The sequence below is a fragment of the Phodopus roborovskii genome, unplaced genomic scaffold, assembly GCF_943737965.1.
Source record: "Phodopus roborovskii unplaced genomic scaffold, PHOROB, whole genome shotgun sequence".
NCBI lineage: Eukaryota > Metazoa > Chordata > Mammalia > Rodentia > Cricetidae > Phodopus > Phodopus roborovskii.
The window spans coordinates 1,951,593-1,966,416 of NW_026126516.1; the positions used below are offsets into that span (position 1 = coordinate 1,951,593).

The window sequence follows — 14,824 nt, forward strand, 5'->3', positions numbered from 1 at the left end:
TTTAGCAGATGTTTTTCATCACAAATGGACGCTGAATTTTAGCCAATGCTTTCTCTGTGTTTATTTAGAAGACCATGTAGTCTTTTATGTTACTGATACAGTATGCTGGTTCTAGGTTTTAAAGACACTCTTGTACTCCCAGGATTAGTCCTAGTTGCTCATGCCATATAATCCTTCTTACTTATTCCAGGATTGAGTTTGGAAGAATTTTGCACTTTATTCATAATAGATGTTAGCCTGGTTTTCCTGTGGTATTTTTGCCTGGTTTGTACACAAAGATAACCCTGGCTTCAGAGGACATGCTTTATTTTTTTTAACAAGTTTGTGAAAATTTTGTTATTAATTCTTCTTTAATTGTTCAGTTACATCTACTAGTGAAGATCTCTTTAAGCATGCCTCTACTTCCCTGAGATCATCACCAGTACTAACAACAGAAATTTGTTTGTTGAGTCAATTCTAGTACTCCATATCATTCTAGGAATTCTTTTCTTCTTTCCCATTTTGTTATATTTTCTTAACACAAGGTGTCATTAAGTAGTCTGGGCTAACCCCAGTCCTACAATCATACTACCTTGGCTTGAGAGTGTTGGAATTATAGCCAAGGACCACTATGCTTGACTAGGTATTTACGTAACCCAGTTAATTGTTTGTTGTTATTTAGTTGTTCATTGTATTCTCTTGTGACTTATTTTAATTCAGAAGTCATATCCTCTATATTACTCCAGGCTTTAGAGATTTAAACCTTGTTTTTTTGTTTGTTTGTTTTTGTTTTTGTTTTTAAAGTTCTGTCAGTTTAGCTATAGGCTTTTCAGTTTGTTGTTCATTTTGAAAACCACTTTTTGCTTTCACTGATTTTTCTCTGTTGTTTGCATGTTTCCTATTTGACTGCTTTCTGATATCATTTCCCTCTCGTCTCTTTGTTTTGAGTGAGTTTGCTCTTCCTTCTGCAATGGCTATTTGGGAGAAGGTTTGTACATGAACTCAACTTGTAGACTTTTGTCTTTGTTATTCCATAAGCAACTCAATATAACACTATTTACACTGTATAAGGTATTATGCACAATCTAGTGAAACTTTAACATATTCAAAACATGCACAAGTTATATACAATACAACAAACCACTTTGTAAAGGGGGCAAGAATTTGCCAGCTCTTATAGTGTTTCTGTCCTTGAATCTATGGGGCAACTACATGTTTCACATCTAAAATGTTGCTATGATTATTATCTTATATTTTTGTTTCTGAAAATACATATTCAGAGTATGTTATATCAGTCTTCTTAGTTTTTTTCTGACTTTGTGGGACATACAAATTAGGAACTGACTTGAATTCCCCCATGCCCACCCTGGCAAGATTTGTTTTCTTTTTGTTTGAGGCAATCTTACATGGTAGCTGAGGCTGTTCTCAAACTTATTGTGATTCTCTTGCCTCAGATGTCTAACTGTTGGAATTTCATGGGTAAGCCAGCTTGGCTTGTTTTTATTATTTTGTTTTTCTCCTTATCTAATAGCTTGGCCTGGCTATTAGTCAAGTCTATCTGATCTGCACAATAAGACCTCCAATGTTGCTCCTCAGAGAACAGAACCTTGGAATTTGCACAAATTTCCCTCGCTGGCTAGGTTCTCTGCCTCTGCTAGTATTATAAACAGATGCTAGTTTCCACTAATTGTTCTTCAGTTGCCCAATCGTTTCCAATAATGTTCTGGGGCACTAATTGCTCCACTCCGATATAACAAATTCAGGCTCTTAAATGAGCAGTTTGAGGACAGTATTTGAGATCTATTCTTACCCCATGTCTTAGTTTGGGTTTCTTACGCTGTGAAAAGCCCCCATGACCTTGGTAACTCTTACAAAGGAAACATTTAATTGCGGGGGCTCACTTCCAGTTCGGAGGGTTAGTCCTTCGTGGCAGGGAGCATGGCAGCGTGCAGGCAGAAGTGGCGCTGAGCCCTTCCATCTGGGCTCTCAGGCCACAGGAACTCCGCTGACTGTCACACTGAGTGAAGCTTGAGAAAAAGACCCCAAAGCCCATCCCCACAGTGACACACTTCCAACAGAAGGTGTGGCCCAGATTACAGGTGTGCCCTCCAGCCTCAAGGTCTGAATTAAAGATTTGTGTCATCCAACCTCCTCCATCCAGATCGTATTTCCTGCCCTGGAGCATAGAGGATGTGGCCAGATTCTCTCCAAGTGCTATTATCCCTGCATAGCGGGCAGGGTGCTGGGTAAGGGCAGCAGTCTCTGGCCTCTCAGCTTCCCTCTAACAGCACGGTACCCTCACCCCACAAGCAGAGCAGAACTGGGATGAGAGCTCTGCACTCAGCCTCCCAAGCCAACACAGAGCCTCCCAGCCTAGCAATACGAGTTGGGCGGAGGACAGGAATCCCCAACTCCTCAGATATTTTAATTATTCTCCATGCCTTCTTTTTAGAGAACTGGACAGAGTTATTGTTGAGAACAGACTGCTCTAAGTTACTCCATATTGTTGAAACTCTTTAAAGACTGTCTTGTCCTAAGAGACTCCATTTTACAAGTATCACTGAACTCCATTTTAAGTGAAAACACAATGGCAAGATGACTCTGAACTTCATTAGGCACCTAAACAAGGACATGGCTCAGTCTGCAAAGTGTCTTCCCAAGCATGAGCTAGCATTCTTGTAAAAAGATAGGCATGCCCTGTAACTCCAGCACTGGGTGTGGAGTGGGACTGTAGAGGCAGCCAGTGACCTACCTAGATGAAAAATAAGGCAGAAAAACAATTGAAGAAAACACCCGAGGTTGACCTTTGGCTTTTACATACAGACACACTCGAACCTGCATGCACATGTACACAAAAGTGTACATACATACAGTCACACACAATTTTTAAAAGAAGTACTATCTCTCTAACATTACCTTCAAGATACAAAATTAATCTATTCCTAAAAGTAGAACAAGTAAGTAAAGTGGACTTCATGAACACATGGCATGTTTAAAAAGTCATACCAGAAAGACTAGGCCTGAGAACTTATTGAACATGCCAGACAATGGAAGGGGTCCCACAATGCTCACATATGGACCACGTAAAGAGGAGTTGTCAATAATCTTCACGCTGACTAGTCACTGTACACATCAAGGGAATGAATTCCCAAGTTTCCCTAAGGTGTCAACTGGGTCTGTCCCCATTGCTGACTGGGCCCACTCCAAGGCCTAGTCTAGATCTGGTTCTGTACTTTATCTCTAGAACCTTCAGGATCCTACATTTTGCTGGGCAACTCCACTTTACCCTGAGGCTCCTCAATAGCTAGATTTTGAAGCTAAGATGCCAGCAAACCTTTTAGTGGGTTCTTAATATCCTGCATACCACCTGTGGTGAATCTCTTTTGCCATCTATATCTGCTTTCCAGTTTCTCAGGAAACCGTTTTCAACTCTGCTGCAACTTCCTTAACCTTAACCCACATAGTTATATAGGCTGATCGTTTACTGGGATATGTAAATTTGGTCTAACATTAACTTAAGATTGTAATAAAAGGTCCTGGTTTTTCTTAGCTAGCTATCAAGGAATATCAGGGTTACTAGGTAAACTGCAGCCAAGAAAACCAACAAAGCATGTTGAATTTACAGTTAGTCATCTAATACATTCTGACACTGTGGAAAGGCATAAAAATGCCCATCTATATTTCTGATGTAGCAGGCTCAGGATAGCTATTTCTGTTTGTTTTGTATTTGAATAGGAATTGTAAGTCTGTTTGTCCATCTCTACAAACACACCAAAAAAATCCCGTTCGGGGGGTAGGATCCAGACAACTTTGAACATATAGTTCAATTTGGTGAGAACCAGAATTTTAACAATATTTAGTTTACAAACATAAACATGGTATAGTTCTGTTATAAACAGCAATGTGTTCCAATCTATACACACAGAGTAAATTTATTGACCAAGTACATCATATTTTTAAAAGTATACTCTAAAAATTACACTTTATAGTTATTTGGCACTTTTATACAGAAACATGTTTTGTTTTTCTTTCTTTTTTTTTTTCATTTTGAATCAACCATTAACTTGCAGAAGACTTGTAAGCACAGCATACAGAACTCTTTTTACAAAACAGCTAAGTTACCAAACAACCAAAGTGAAGCTTCATCATACACAAACTTTCATACAACATAATCACAAACTTAAAATTTACATGAATTTATCATACCATCTAACCCTCAATCCTGAATTTGTTACTTAAGTTGTTCCCCAGATGTCTCCTATAGTGACTAGATACAACTTGGTATATTTTCTCAAATTACAATATGTGCTCAATGTTTCCTGGATTTCCCTAACCTTGGCACTTTAGGTTACAAGTGTGTCAATTTGTAGGCCACATCACAGTGAGCTGGCCTTACACATCTCCATCATCATACTCACAAGTGCATCTCTAGAGGATAATCTGCTTGTGGCATCTTCTCAGCTGGTACACTATGTCAACTCATCCTCCTATCAATGACTTTTACTTTGATTATTTCAGTAAAGTGGTTTCTTTGGGTTGTCTACCATAAGACAAAGAAAGCACACATTTCATCTTTATAATTAACAACCACCTTTGGAGAAGTAGTATGAAAGTATGTAGCTACTGTGACCCTCACTAAACATTCAGTTTTTTAGCTCTATCTCAATAAATTCATAGTTTCTTATTTTACTCAAACACCAGGAATCTACCACTGTTGGCTACCAGGTTCTAGGTCCAGAAAACCCACTGTGGGATATTTGTTGACACTGCATGAAGATGTGTTAGTTTTGCCTCACCTGCCTAAGGCACCTGATAGGTTTAATAAAAGGCTGAAAGGCCAATATCTAGACAGGAGGAAATAGGCAGGACTTCCAGGCAGAAGGAGGAATTCAGGATTATAATCTGGTGTGGCAGCAGGTGCCAGACAGACATGGAGGGAGTTGGATCTACACAAATGGAAAAGAAGTCAAAAAGCCACATGACAAAATGTAGATTCACAGAAGCAGGTTAATTGAAGTTATAAGAGCCAGTTGGGAACAAGCCTAAGCTAAAGAAAAAGCTTTCAAGATTAATAGTAAGACTTCATGTCATCATTTAGGTGTTGGTGGCCAAAAAAAGAAAGCTTGCTACAGAAACTATAGGATAAGACTAGACCCAAGGAGTGTAGGGGAAGGTATCAGCTTGAGCCATATGGGAGACTCAGCACTGACCAAGAGCAAGTCAGGCCAGTGGCTCCCCAAACATATAAAAAGGGTGATTAATATAGAACAAGATCTAAGCAAAATCCAGGTACTCCATGCAAACAGGGGCTGTCCAGTCCTGAACAGTTAATGTCTAAGCTTAGTTGAAGAATGTTTATTTCTTACCTTTAACCTTAGAGGCAAGTTCTCAGGAGACTAGCCCTTGTTTGCAACTGTGTTAGTGGGGTAAGTTTGTAATTATTCTATTTTTAATTTTAGCAACATTATTTGAATCCTGGGTTTCCATGTATGTAATTATTTGGCTTTGCTATGAAAACACAAAGTAAGTATGAGAACTATGAAGTCTTTTCTCAATATCTATATTTTGCCCTTTTTCGGGTGGCCTTTGAATGAATACCTCACTGTCATCATTAATTCTGATTTTTTTTTTTTTTTTTTTTTTTTGAGACAGGGTCTCACTATATAGCCCTAGTGAGTACAAATGCCTATGGAAGCCAGAAGCTGCTCTGGAACTGAATTACAGGAGTTTTGAGGTACATGGATTCTGGAATAGGATTCAGGTTCTCCCAGAGTAGTACATGCTCTTAACTGCTGAGCAATCTCTCCAGCCCTAGATGTGATTAGTACTGCTACAGAATGCTCCTTCTAGAAATTTGACTAAAATTTTGTTGTGTTTATGGGAGTAATTAACCGCAAACCCTTTACCCCCCCCAAGTCAAGGGGGACAAAGTGTCTCAGCCTTCCAGGTATTAAGTAGATGGGCAACTTACAACTCTCTTCTATATACTCATTTATTCCTTTGTTTGCAGGGTTCTCCTCTTCCATGTCCAACAGCCACTCTATTGGCCTCAAATCCCCATCTCTAATCCCTTAGGCTTGTAACCCTGTAACCCTATCACCTCTCTACATTTTGACCTCTTGGGTTGTCTTTGGAGGGAAACATTTATTTTTAGAAAGAAAGGATGAACGCAGTAAAAAATATACTTCTTTGATATTATATAATAAAAATATTAGCCACAACTTTCATCAACTGCAATCCAAATCCATTTTTAAAACTTTATTATTGCTGTGTGTGTGTCCAGTGGGTACATGCCACAACACACATGTGAAGGTCAGAGGACAACCTCCGGATGCTATACTGACTCTGACACTCACACAGAACCACGCTTTATCTGGTCACTCTGCCATATATTCAACAGGTTTGACACAGCTATTCCACAGTTTAAGTACAATTCCAATTAGACTGGTGGGCTTTCACGCTTAAGAAAAGTAATAGGGAACATGGAATTTTTCTTTTTTAATCCAGTGAGCTGACTACCGAAGATGTATCAAGAAACTGAGGCTCTGGGGTCATTACACCTCTCTGTACATCAGGAGATCAAATGACTCCAGGTAAAATTGGAGCATGCCCACCAGGCAGCGAAACAAAAAACCAGATAGAAAAGGGCATTGCTGATATTGCTCTACCAAGTTGAATTGTGAAGTTTTAATTCAAAGGAGAGCATTGAGCCAAGTATAATGGTAAATAGCTGTACTTCAGCACTCAGTAGGCAGAGGCAGAAGCATCTTGAGTTCAAAGCCGGCCTATATAACCTACCCAAGGTGAGTTTGAGTAAAAAGGTATAAAGTCTCATCTCAAAACAACGACAAACAGAAGGAGAATCAGAACCAGGCATCACAATCAATTTTCGAGCCAGAGCCAAACCACTGACTTCAAAATGGTCAGTGATAATCACAAGGAGTCAAATCAAATCTTCACTGGCATCAGAGACTGAGGTTCTCAGCCCTTTCGCTCAAGAAAGCCCACCTTAACACTGGTCAGATCCCTGCACTTTCTGAGCAGGGCATAGACCACATTTCCAGAACTGAGTAAGGGCATCTGAGTGAAACTGCTACTAAAATTACATATGTCCATCTGCCTGGTGGACTCTTTCCCAGGCCAGTTCACGTGCCCTGAGTAACTTTCCCCATAAAACTATGGATCCATATGTTTTTTAGCAATTTCTTCATAAGTCCCTACTGGCATCTGGCATGGCTGCAAGCTTGAGTTGTTTCTCATTTTGTTTTGTCTGATTGTTTTGTTTTTCTTAGTTTTTACTCACAATTCTTCAGCTTTTGCCTGTATGATTATTATTAGTTTATACTATAATCAACAACAAAATAAAATGATAACATGAAACAAGTAATATTGTCAGTATACACCATTGGCTACTGATGTAGCACCTTAATTCCCTAGAATCAGGGACAGCAGTCCTGAAAGGAAATCAGTCAGGTGTCTGAGGCTAGCCTAAACACACACCTCACTGCTTCTGAGGCTAGCCTAAGAAAAGCAACTATAGACACTGGGCACTTATTTTGTACAAGTTCTATTCAGCGAGGAAAAAAAAAATTGATCCATACAATACTACAAAGTAGGTACTATCAGAATAATATTGTAGTATTAAAGAAAATACAGTGGTTGTCAGAGATGAGTGAAAGTTGGAGACTAAATGAACTTCCCAGAGTAATACATCTGATCAGGTGGAGAATATGTAGCAGCAGGAATCCAGACACACTGTTTTATATGCTCCCCTTTTCTGCTCTGCTATGTATTCCCTTCTCAGAATGTTGGCCTTGCTAATTATTGTCAGATCAACTATTCTACCTTCAAATATTTAAATATTCAGGGCTATGTAATCCTACATATTTTGGCCATATAACTTCACTAACTTATATGCTTGTCCCAGTTAAATTTTTGAAGGCTCATCAGAAGTCAAAACACTCTAGAGCAGTAGACATTTTATGGAGATTGTATGCAGGATTTAAAAAAGAAAGGAAGGAAGGAAGGAAGGAAGGAAGGAAGGAAGGAAGGAAGGAAGAAAAAGAAAGGAAACAAGCAAGCAAGCAAGATAGCTAGCTATGGTAAATACTGAGTTTTAAATCTTCTTTATGGAGTCTTGGCTGGCCTGGTACTTGCTCGGGGTACCCTTGAATTCCTAATAGTCACCCTAACTCAGCTTCCCAAGTGCTAGGATAACAGGTGTGTGGGCCACCATTTTCAGCTTTTCAGCTTAAATTCCCCCCCCCCTTTCCTAATGCTGTGCTAAGCCATAATAATCAGTGGCAGATTTTTAGGGTAGATTAATTCAAGGGCAGCAATTTGTGTCTTACAATAGTGACAACAGAGCTATGTGTTCTTGGAGAAGAAACAAACAAAACTTGGCTTTGCCTGCAAGAATATTTGCAGCCTTGCAAACCTCTTTAACTTTCCTGAAATACTATCATTTTAATCCACCTACATGTTCAAACAGATAGATGTGCTATATTCACAGCTCTTACCAGGGATTGGAAGCTCCCATTGTTTACAATCAAGCATCATCAAATGTTCAGTTGTGAGAAGTGTTGTGTAACCCATTATAACAACACAACGGATACTACAATATGTCCATCTTTCTTGTTATGCTATTATGGCTTTGGAAAAAGTCAGAACAGCAAGAAATTACAACCATGGGAAACATGGTTTTAGAAAATTGGTACCGTTTCCAGGTCCACAATATGAGCCCTGAGGGATACTCTCAAACTGTTCCTGTCTTTAGGAAGCTGAAAAAACAATCCATTACTCCGTACAGTGATCCCAAATAAGGAACTTTTCAATATAATGCCTCAACTATGGCCTTATTAAAGCAAAATGAAGCAAGCAAACAAAAGCAAAAGTTTAGCTTGTTACAACTTCAAAATTATCAAACTGCATAACAATACAAAGAATCTCCATGAATCCACTATGAAAACCCAATACACTTACATTTTGCTCATTTGCTGTGGCATTCTCTTCTCCTCTGCCCTTACACATGCGCACATCTTTCCTGAACCAGCTGAAAACACTGATCTCTACTCCTAAAACTTCCCACCGGCATTCTCTCACATAACTACATGACAAAACATCCTTATCCTATCTAGACTTCCTGACCGAATTGTGTCATCTGCCCAATGTTCTGCAGTGACTTTATTCCTCTCTAAAACCCAGCTCAAGATCACACGAGGCACTAGAACTTATGTAACATATACTCGAAAGCTTCTGCCTTTCTGTTCTTGCTTCTGACATGTCTGAAGATTTACATCCCTAGTGTGGGCCAATCCTCAATGTGGGATGTTTTGTCATGATCAGCAAAAAGTAATACAAATACCAACAGATGATGATATCCTCTTAGACCACAAAGAAATTATGGGTTAGTTAGTTTTCCCAACACTAGAGTTAATTTTGATCATGTCATTAATTTAGAGTCATTAAAATATTGATTGCCAAGATTCTCCACTATAAAGTTACTATGTTTCCCCTTGTCATCAACTGGCAAACTATGAAGAAATGAACTGAGATTATGCAAAAATACCCTGCTTCTCACTCAACTATCACCCACTCATTCTGGTATGGAGTGATGATTTTATAACTCCTCTCCTCCATGTCAGTATTATTCCACAAGGGAGAGCTTTGCCTCTGCCCCCATTACACTTTCTTCTTTATATCACAACAAGATGTTCCAGTTCCATCTTGTACTTTTCTCGACTTTATTTTGATACAGTTACACTGATGATCACTAGCTGCCAGGGATGGCACTAAGCATTTTACAGACATCCTTTTATTTAAGTCAAACAACTCCAGGCAAAGTGGGATAGCAAAGGGCTGGGGAGATCAAGTATTGCACCTGGTACTCTCAGGTAGGAAATGCTGAAACAGCTTTCAAACAGAGAAACTTTTGAACAGGAAATGCATGTTTTACAGAGGAGTGAGTGAATCGTTTAGCTCAGTTACAGCACAGGTAGCAGAGCAGAACAGTAGGAGACTGAGTGGGAGAGGAGACAGGCTGGACAGATTAGCCTGAAAGCCTGATTGTGGAGTTCAGTATGTCATCATTAATCTTGACTGTCAATTCAAATGGATTGAGAGACGCCTAGATTATATTTAAGCACACTTCTAGGTATGTCTGCGCAGGTATTTCTAACATGCACTAGCTCATAAGGAATCTAATTACTAACAGTTTAATAATCCCCTGATGAATTTAAAGTCTGAATAAACTACTGGAAGGTGGTGCAAGGTGAGGCCTGGCTGGAGGACATGTATTGCTGAGGTCATGACTTTCTCAGGTGTACCTTGGCTGGCCCCTTCCTGTTACTGTTCTCTGCTTCCTGGATACTAGAGGTGAGGATTATTGTTTTCTACCATGCCCTTCCACCATGATGCTAAGCCTCGCTACAGGCTCAGATGAAATGGAATGAGAAACAACAGACTGGAACTAGGAGCCAAAATCCAGCTGTCAGAGAAACAAAAAACAAAATCTATTTAATATAACACCCATTCCAAGTAAATGAAAATGGGTGGGTTACTTTAAGCAATGGAGTAACCCAAAGGTGACGATATGGCAAGAAGACTTATTAAGGAGTAAGTAATAAGGGTAAATCAGAAAAGACAAAGGAAAGTAACAAAATAGACAATACAGCTCTTTTTCACAATCTGCTGCCTCTCCTGATACACCAACATAACACAGGAGCTAGACACACAGACGCCACATTATTTCTTCAGATGCCAGCCATTTAGCTCAAGACACCTCATCTCATCACAATGATGATACACCAATCCTGAAGGACTGCTTGCAAAGACTAACCAGCTGATCTGTGAAAAATAATCAGTGTGGAACCTGGTGGCAAGTAAATAGTAAAACATCTAAAAGTGACTATAAAAATATTTGTCACATTCCTTTGTGACTCTGGGAAAAGAAATCTAAGATTTTCTGGCCTACAGACAACCTACATTTGTACTGACATTCTTATTCTCATAATACTTAGAGAAGAAAATACTGACAAAAATGCCTTCAGGATACATTTTATGCAGTTGGGCAGGTATTATTTGGTAGGCCAGAGTTCTAAAACTGGATTGCTGAGTCACAATATATTTACATATTGAATTTGGTAAATACTGCCATTTTTTATTAAGTTTTTTCTCAAAAAAAAAAAAAAAAAGAAAAAAAGCAGAAGCTGGGGTTGGAGTTGGTAAGATGGCTCAGTAGCTAAGAGGACATACTGTTTATTGTTCTTGCAGAGGAGCCAAGTTCAGTTTCCAGCTCCCACATAAGGCACCTAAAACTCCAGCTCTAGAGGGCCTGAACCCCTCATCCGTGCCTTTTGGGCACTGTATCCACAAGCACAAACCCACACACATATTCACAGAGTTAAAAATAAAATCATTTTTTCTTAAAGGTAGAAGCCATTTATATTCAACATCAACTGTGTGTCCTAAAAAAAAAAAAAAAAAAGTTGTAACTCATATCAATCTTAATTCCTTTTCCTATTGCTTTGATGAAATGCTTCGACAAAAGCTACTTCAGGAAGATGGAGTCTTTTGTGGCTCGTAGTTCAATGGTACAGTCCACAGTGGGGAGGTCAAGGTGCGGGGACTTGAGTACCTGGTATAGCACATCCAGTCAGGAAGCAGAGAAGGAAAAATACATGCTGCTGCGCAGCTCATGTTCTACATTTACATTGCCTAAGGTTCCATCATGGAATGGTGCCAGCCTCAGTGGGTGTGTCTTCCCATATCAACAAAATCAATTTAATTCCCCATAGGCATGTCTGAAGGCCCATCTTCCAAGGAGATTCTGTCAAGTAGACAATTAACATCAACCATCTCAAGCAATATCCTTATTCACTGTCAATCTATGAGGCAGTCCCAAGATAGAAATAATTTTAAAGTAAGGAGGAGAGTGGAAGAAAATTTGAGTCTATAGCAACTAAATCTGATTTATTTTCAGTGAAGTCAGATAAGCCACTGCAAACAGAGAGAAGACGGTGATCCTATGAAGGCTCCTAGGGCTCCTAGAAAAGAAGTCATCAAGAGTCTTACACAAAGATAAACTCTGTGAGCTACAATAACAATCAGTCTGGCGTGGCTGTTGCAATATTGGCATGAGAGCTATGGGGCAACACACCACTTTCTGGTTGGGTTTCAGGCCTGCTCCACAGAATGGAACTATTGTCTAGCACTGTAAACCCAGCCATGAACCCATAGTTCCAAGGGCAGAGCCTATTATTATTATTTTGTTAAATAGACACAGTAACAAACTGCCTCATTAATACCCATAGATTAGTGCAGCCCTCAGCAGAGGAAGCTCTTTTGTAGTGAACAGCAGTTAAACATTAAGACTCACAATTGGCTAAAGTGCAGAGAAAGGGCTCAGTTATTAAAGGGACACGTATATCACCGCCCCCCAAGATTAAGGGGACGTAATGGAAGAAAGGGCAAAATGAATTGAAGAGCCATACTAGATAAGCCTGATGCAAAACAGTGTCTTCTGAACATGATATACCTTATGTGCCCATGAACTCACTGCAACCGTGGCTACCTGTGCAAGATTAGGATTAACAAAATTTCGCCACATAAGAGGTAAGAGCTTATGAGGCTGCACCCCTCCCTAAGGGATTACTGAGTTAATGGTGCATGGGAGAAGAGGCTTGTCACTTTCTTGGGTGACATAAAGCTCCCTAGTAAATAAGCTTCTAACCAGGCCCATGCTAAAGTCCCATTTAAATTCAGTGGGCCACATACATTAGTATGGAGCCTTATTGGAAAGAAATGTTTCAGTGGAAGAAGCTGGAGATAATAAGGAAGGTAATATGGGGAGCTGAGAATAATTAAAATTCATTACATACATGTATGAAACTGTCAAATTAAAAAAACTTAAAAACATTAAGCAACCACAGTCTATAGGATTATTCTCAAGAACAGATAATATACATCAAACTTTTCTAGTGTGTATTAAACAGAGAATGCCCACTGCAAATAATGTCACTTGCCATGAATAAATAGTATCTTCATTAGGTTAAAATGACACTCGCTCTCAATCAAAATGTTGTCTTTTAAGCATAGACTATTTATCCATTTGGTACATTTCAAAATAAAAAGTCAGATTCAACTGTATTCTGACATCTTTTCTCCTGGCACTCTTTTAAAAATATGGAACGCTTCATGAATTTCCGTGTCATCCTTGTGCAGGAACCGTGCTAATCTTCTCTGTATCATTCCAATTTTAGCATATGTGCTGCCGAAGCAATGGCACTCTTAACATCCCTACCGAAAGCCCTTGCATTAGAGCTAAAGGGATAACTATCTCTGTTGAGAGGGAGCAGACAATTTTCTTTTGGTAGAGCACACTCACAGGTTTTCACAGCCTTTGTACATACCACCTAATGTTGAATCCTGAAATCTCCCCACTATTCTCAAGTTCATTTGCTTTTATCAGCCAGCGGAGAAATGCCCAGGGCTTAAAGTCCCACAGAGAACTGCAGGACCGCCTCCACTGCAGCCTCCCACTGCAGATGCAGCAGCAGAGCCACAGGTGGAGCCAGAGAGCTGCCTCCAGCTGTCTCGCTCACAACCCTGCGAGCCTACTGTGGGAGGGCAAGCAGCAGAGCAGACAGGCTAATTGCAACTCCTGCCTTCAAGGAAAGTCTCTCTTCTGCTTTCACTCTCCAGTCACACACACCATCCTTTCTGTTTCAAGTTTCATGTGCCCCCACTTCATACAATTACATTACATTAGCATTGCTCATCACAGCCAGCACAGAATGGCTTCTTCTCAGTCTTGAGAATTAGACAGTCCCCGTCTGTTCTGCCACATTACTGACTACAATGCACAATGAGCCATTGTTGCCACCTCATCGAGCATCAACACCTTTGCAATTTCTGAGATGAAACTAAACCTCCAGAGTGAACTTTAATGTCTTAAACATCCAACTCTCACTGAAATAACACATGAGGACAGAACTGTCTACAAGACTGATGGAGGATTCACTAAGAATGTTCCTTGGCAGCACCCTTATAAATACACTTGTCATTTGCTTCTTTAATGTCTAATGAATCCCACTGATTAACTTGACTGATTATTAAAGCCAAAGATCCGCTGGTGTTTTGAAAAAAGTCATCATTTTCAAAGACTACTGAAAGAGAAACTGTTTTGTACAGACTATTTCCCACACAAAATTCCAACTTCTGTTGAAATAATATGAGCTCTAAAAGGGAGAGAATAGAAGAAAATGTTTTTATATTTCTTGTATCAACACAGGTAAAAGAGCAAGCTGTCATGCTGTAGGATTTGGGGAAAGCTGCAAGAAATATAAAGTGTGTTTGAGAGAGAGGGAGAGTGAGAGGGGTCATATAGTTAAAATAAAACAAAGGAGCCTAAAGAGCTATTAATGCTATAGAGCAACATTTTAAACTCAAGTGTGACTTAACTGGACTGGAGAGATGACTCAGTAAATGCCTTGCTATTATATGAAGACTTGGGTTTAATCTCCAGAACCCACATAAAAAGCCAGATATGGAAACACATGCCTGTAATCCTAGACCTGGGGAAGTCAAGACAAAAGAAGCCCTAAGGGGCCTTTTTAATCCCCAGTTCAGTCTAACTGATGAGATCCAGGTTCAGTGAAAGACCCTGTCTCAAAGATAAGGTAGAGATAGATTATGAACAATACCTAACGTCAACAACCTCTGGCTTCCATGTGTGCGTAAGTGCATGCATGTGTAACATACACTCTCATGCACTCACTTTCAAGAGATGGGTTCAGAGCAAGGGTCGTCAAATAATAACTCAGAGGGCAGATCTAACCCAATACCA

General features: G+C 39.6%; 1 protein-coding gene and 1 non-coding gene across 2 annotated transcripts in view; both read right to left on the reverse strand.

Moving 5' to 3' along the window:
- Rps6ka5 (ribosomal protein S6 kinase A5) overlaps nucleotides 1-14,824 on the reverse strand; it is a 154,147-nt gene that overhangs the window by 66,145 nt on the left and 73,178 nt on the right.
- On the reverse strand, nucleotides 13,156-13,264 carry LOC127231231 (U6 spliceosomal RNA). The gene has a single exon (XR_007835276.1). It is a non-coding gene; the product is annotated as a U6 spliceosomal RNA (small nuclear RNA).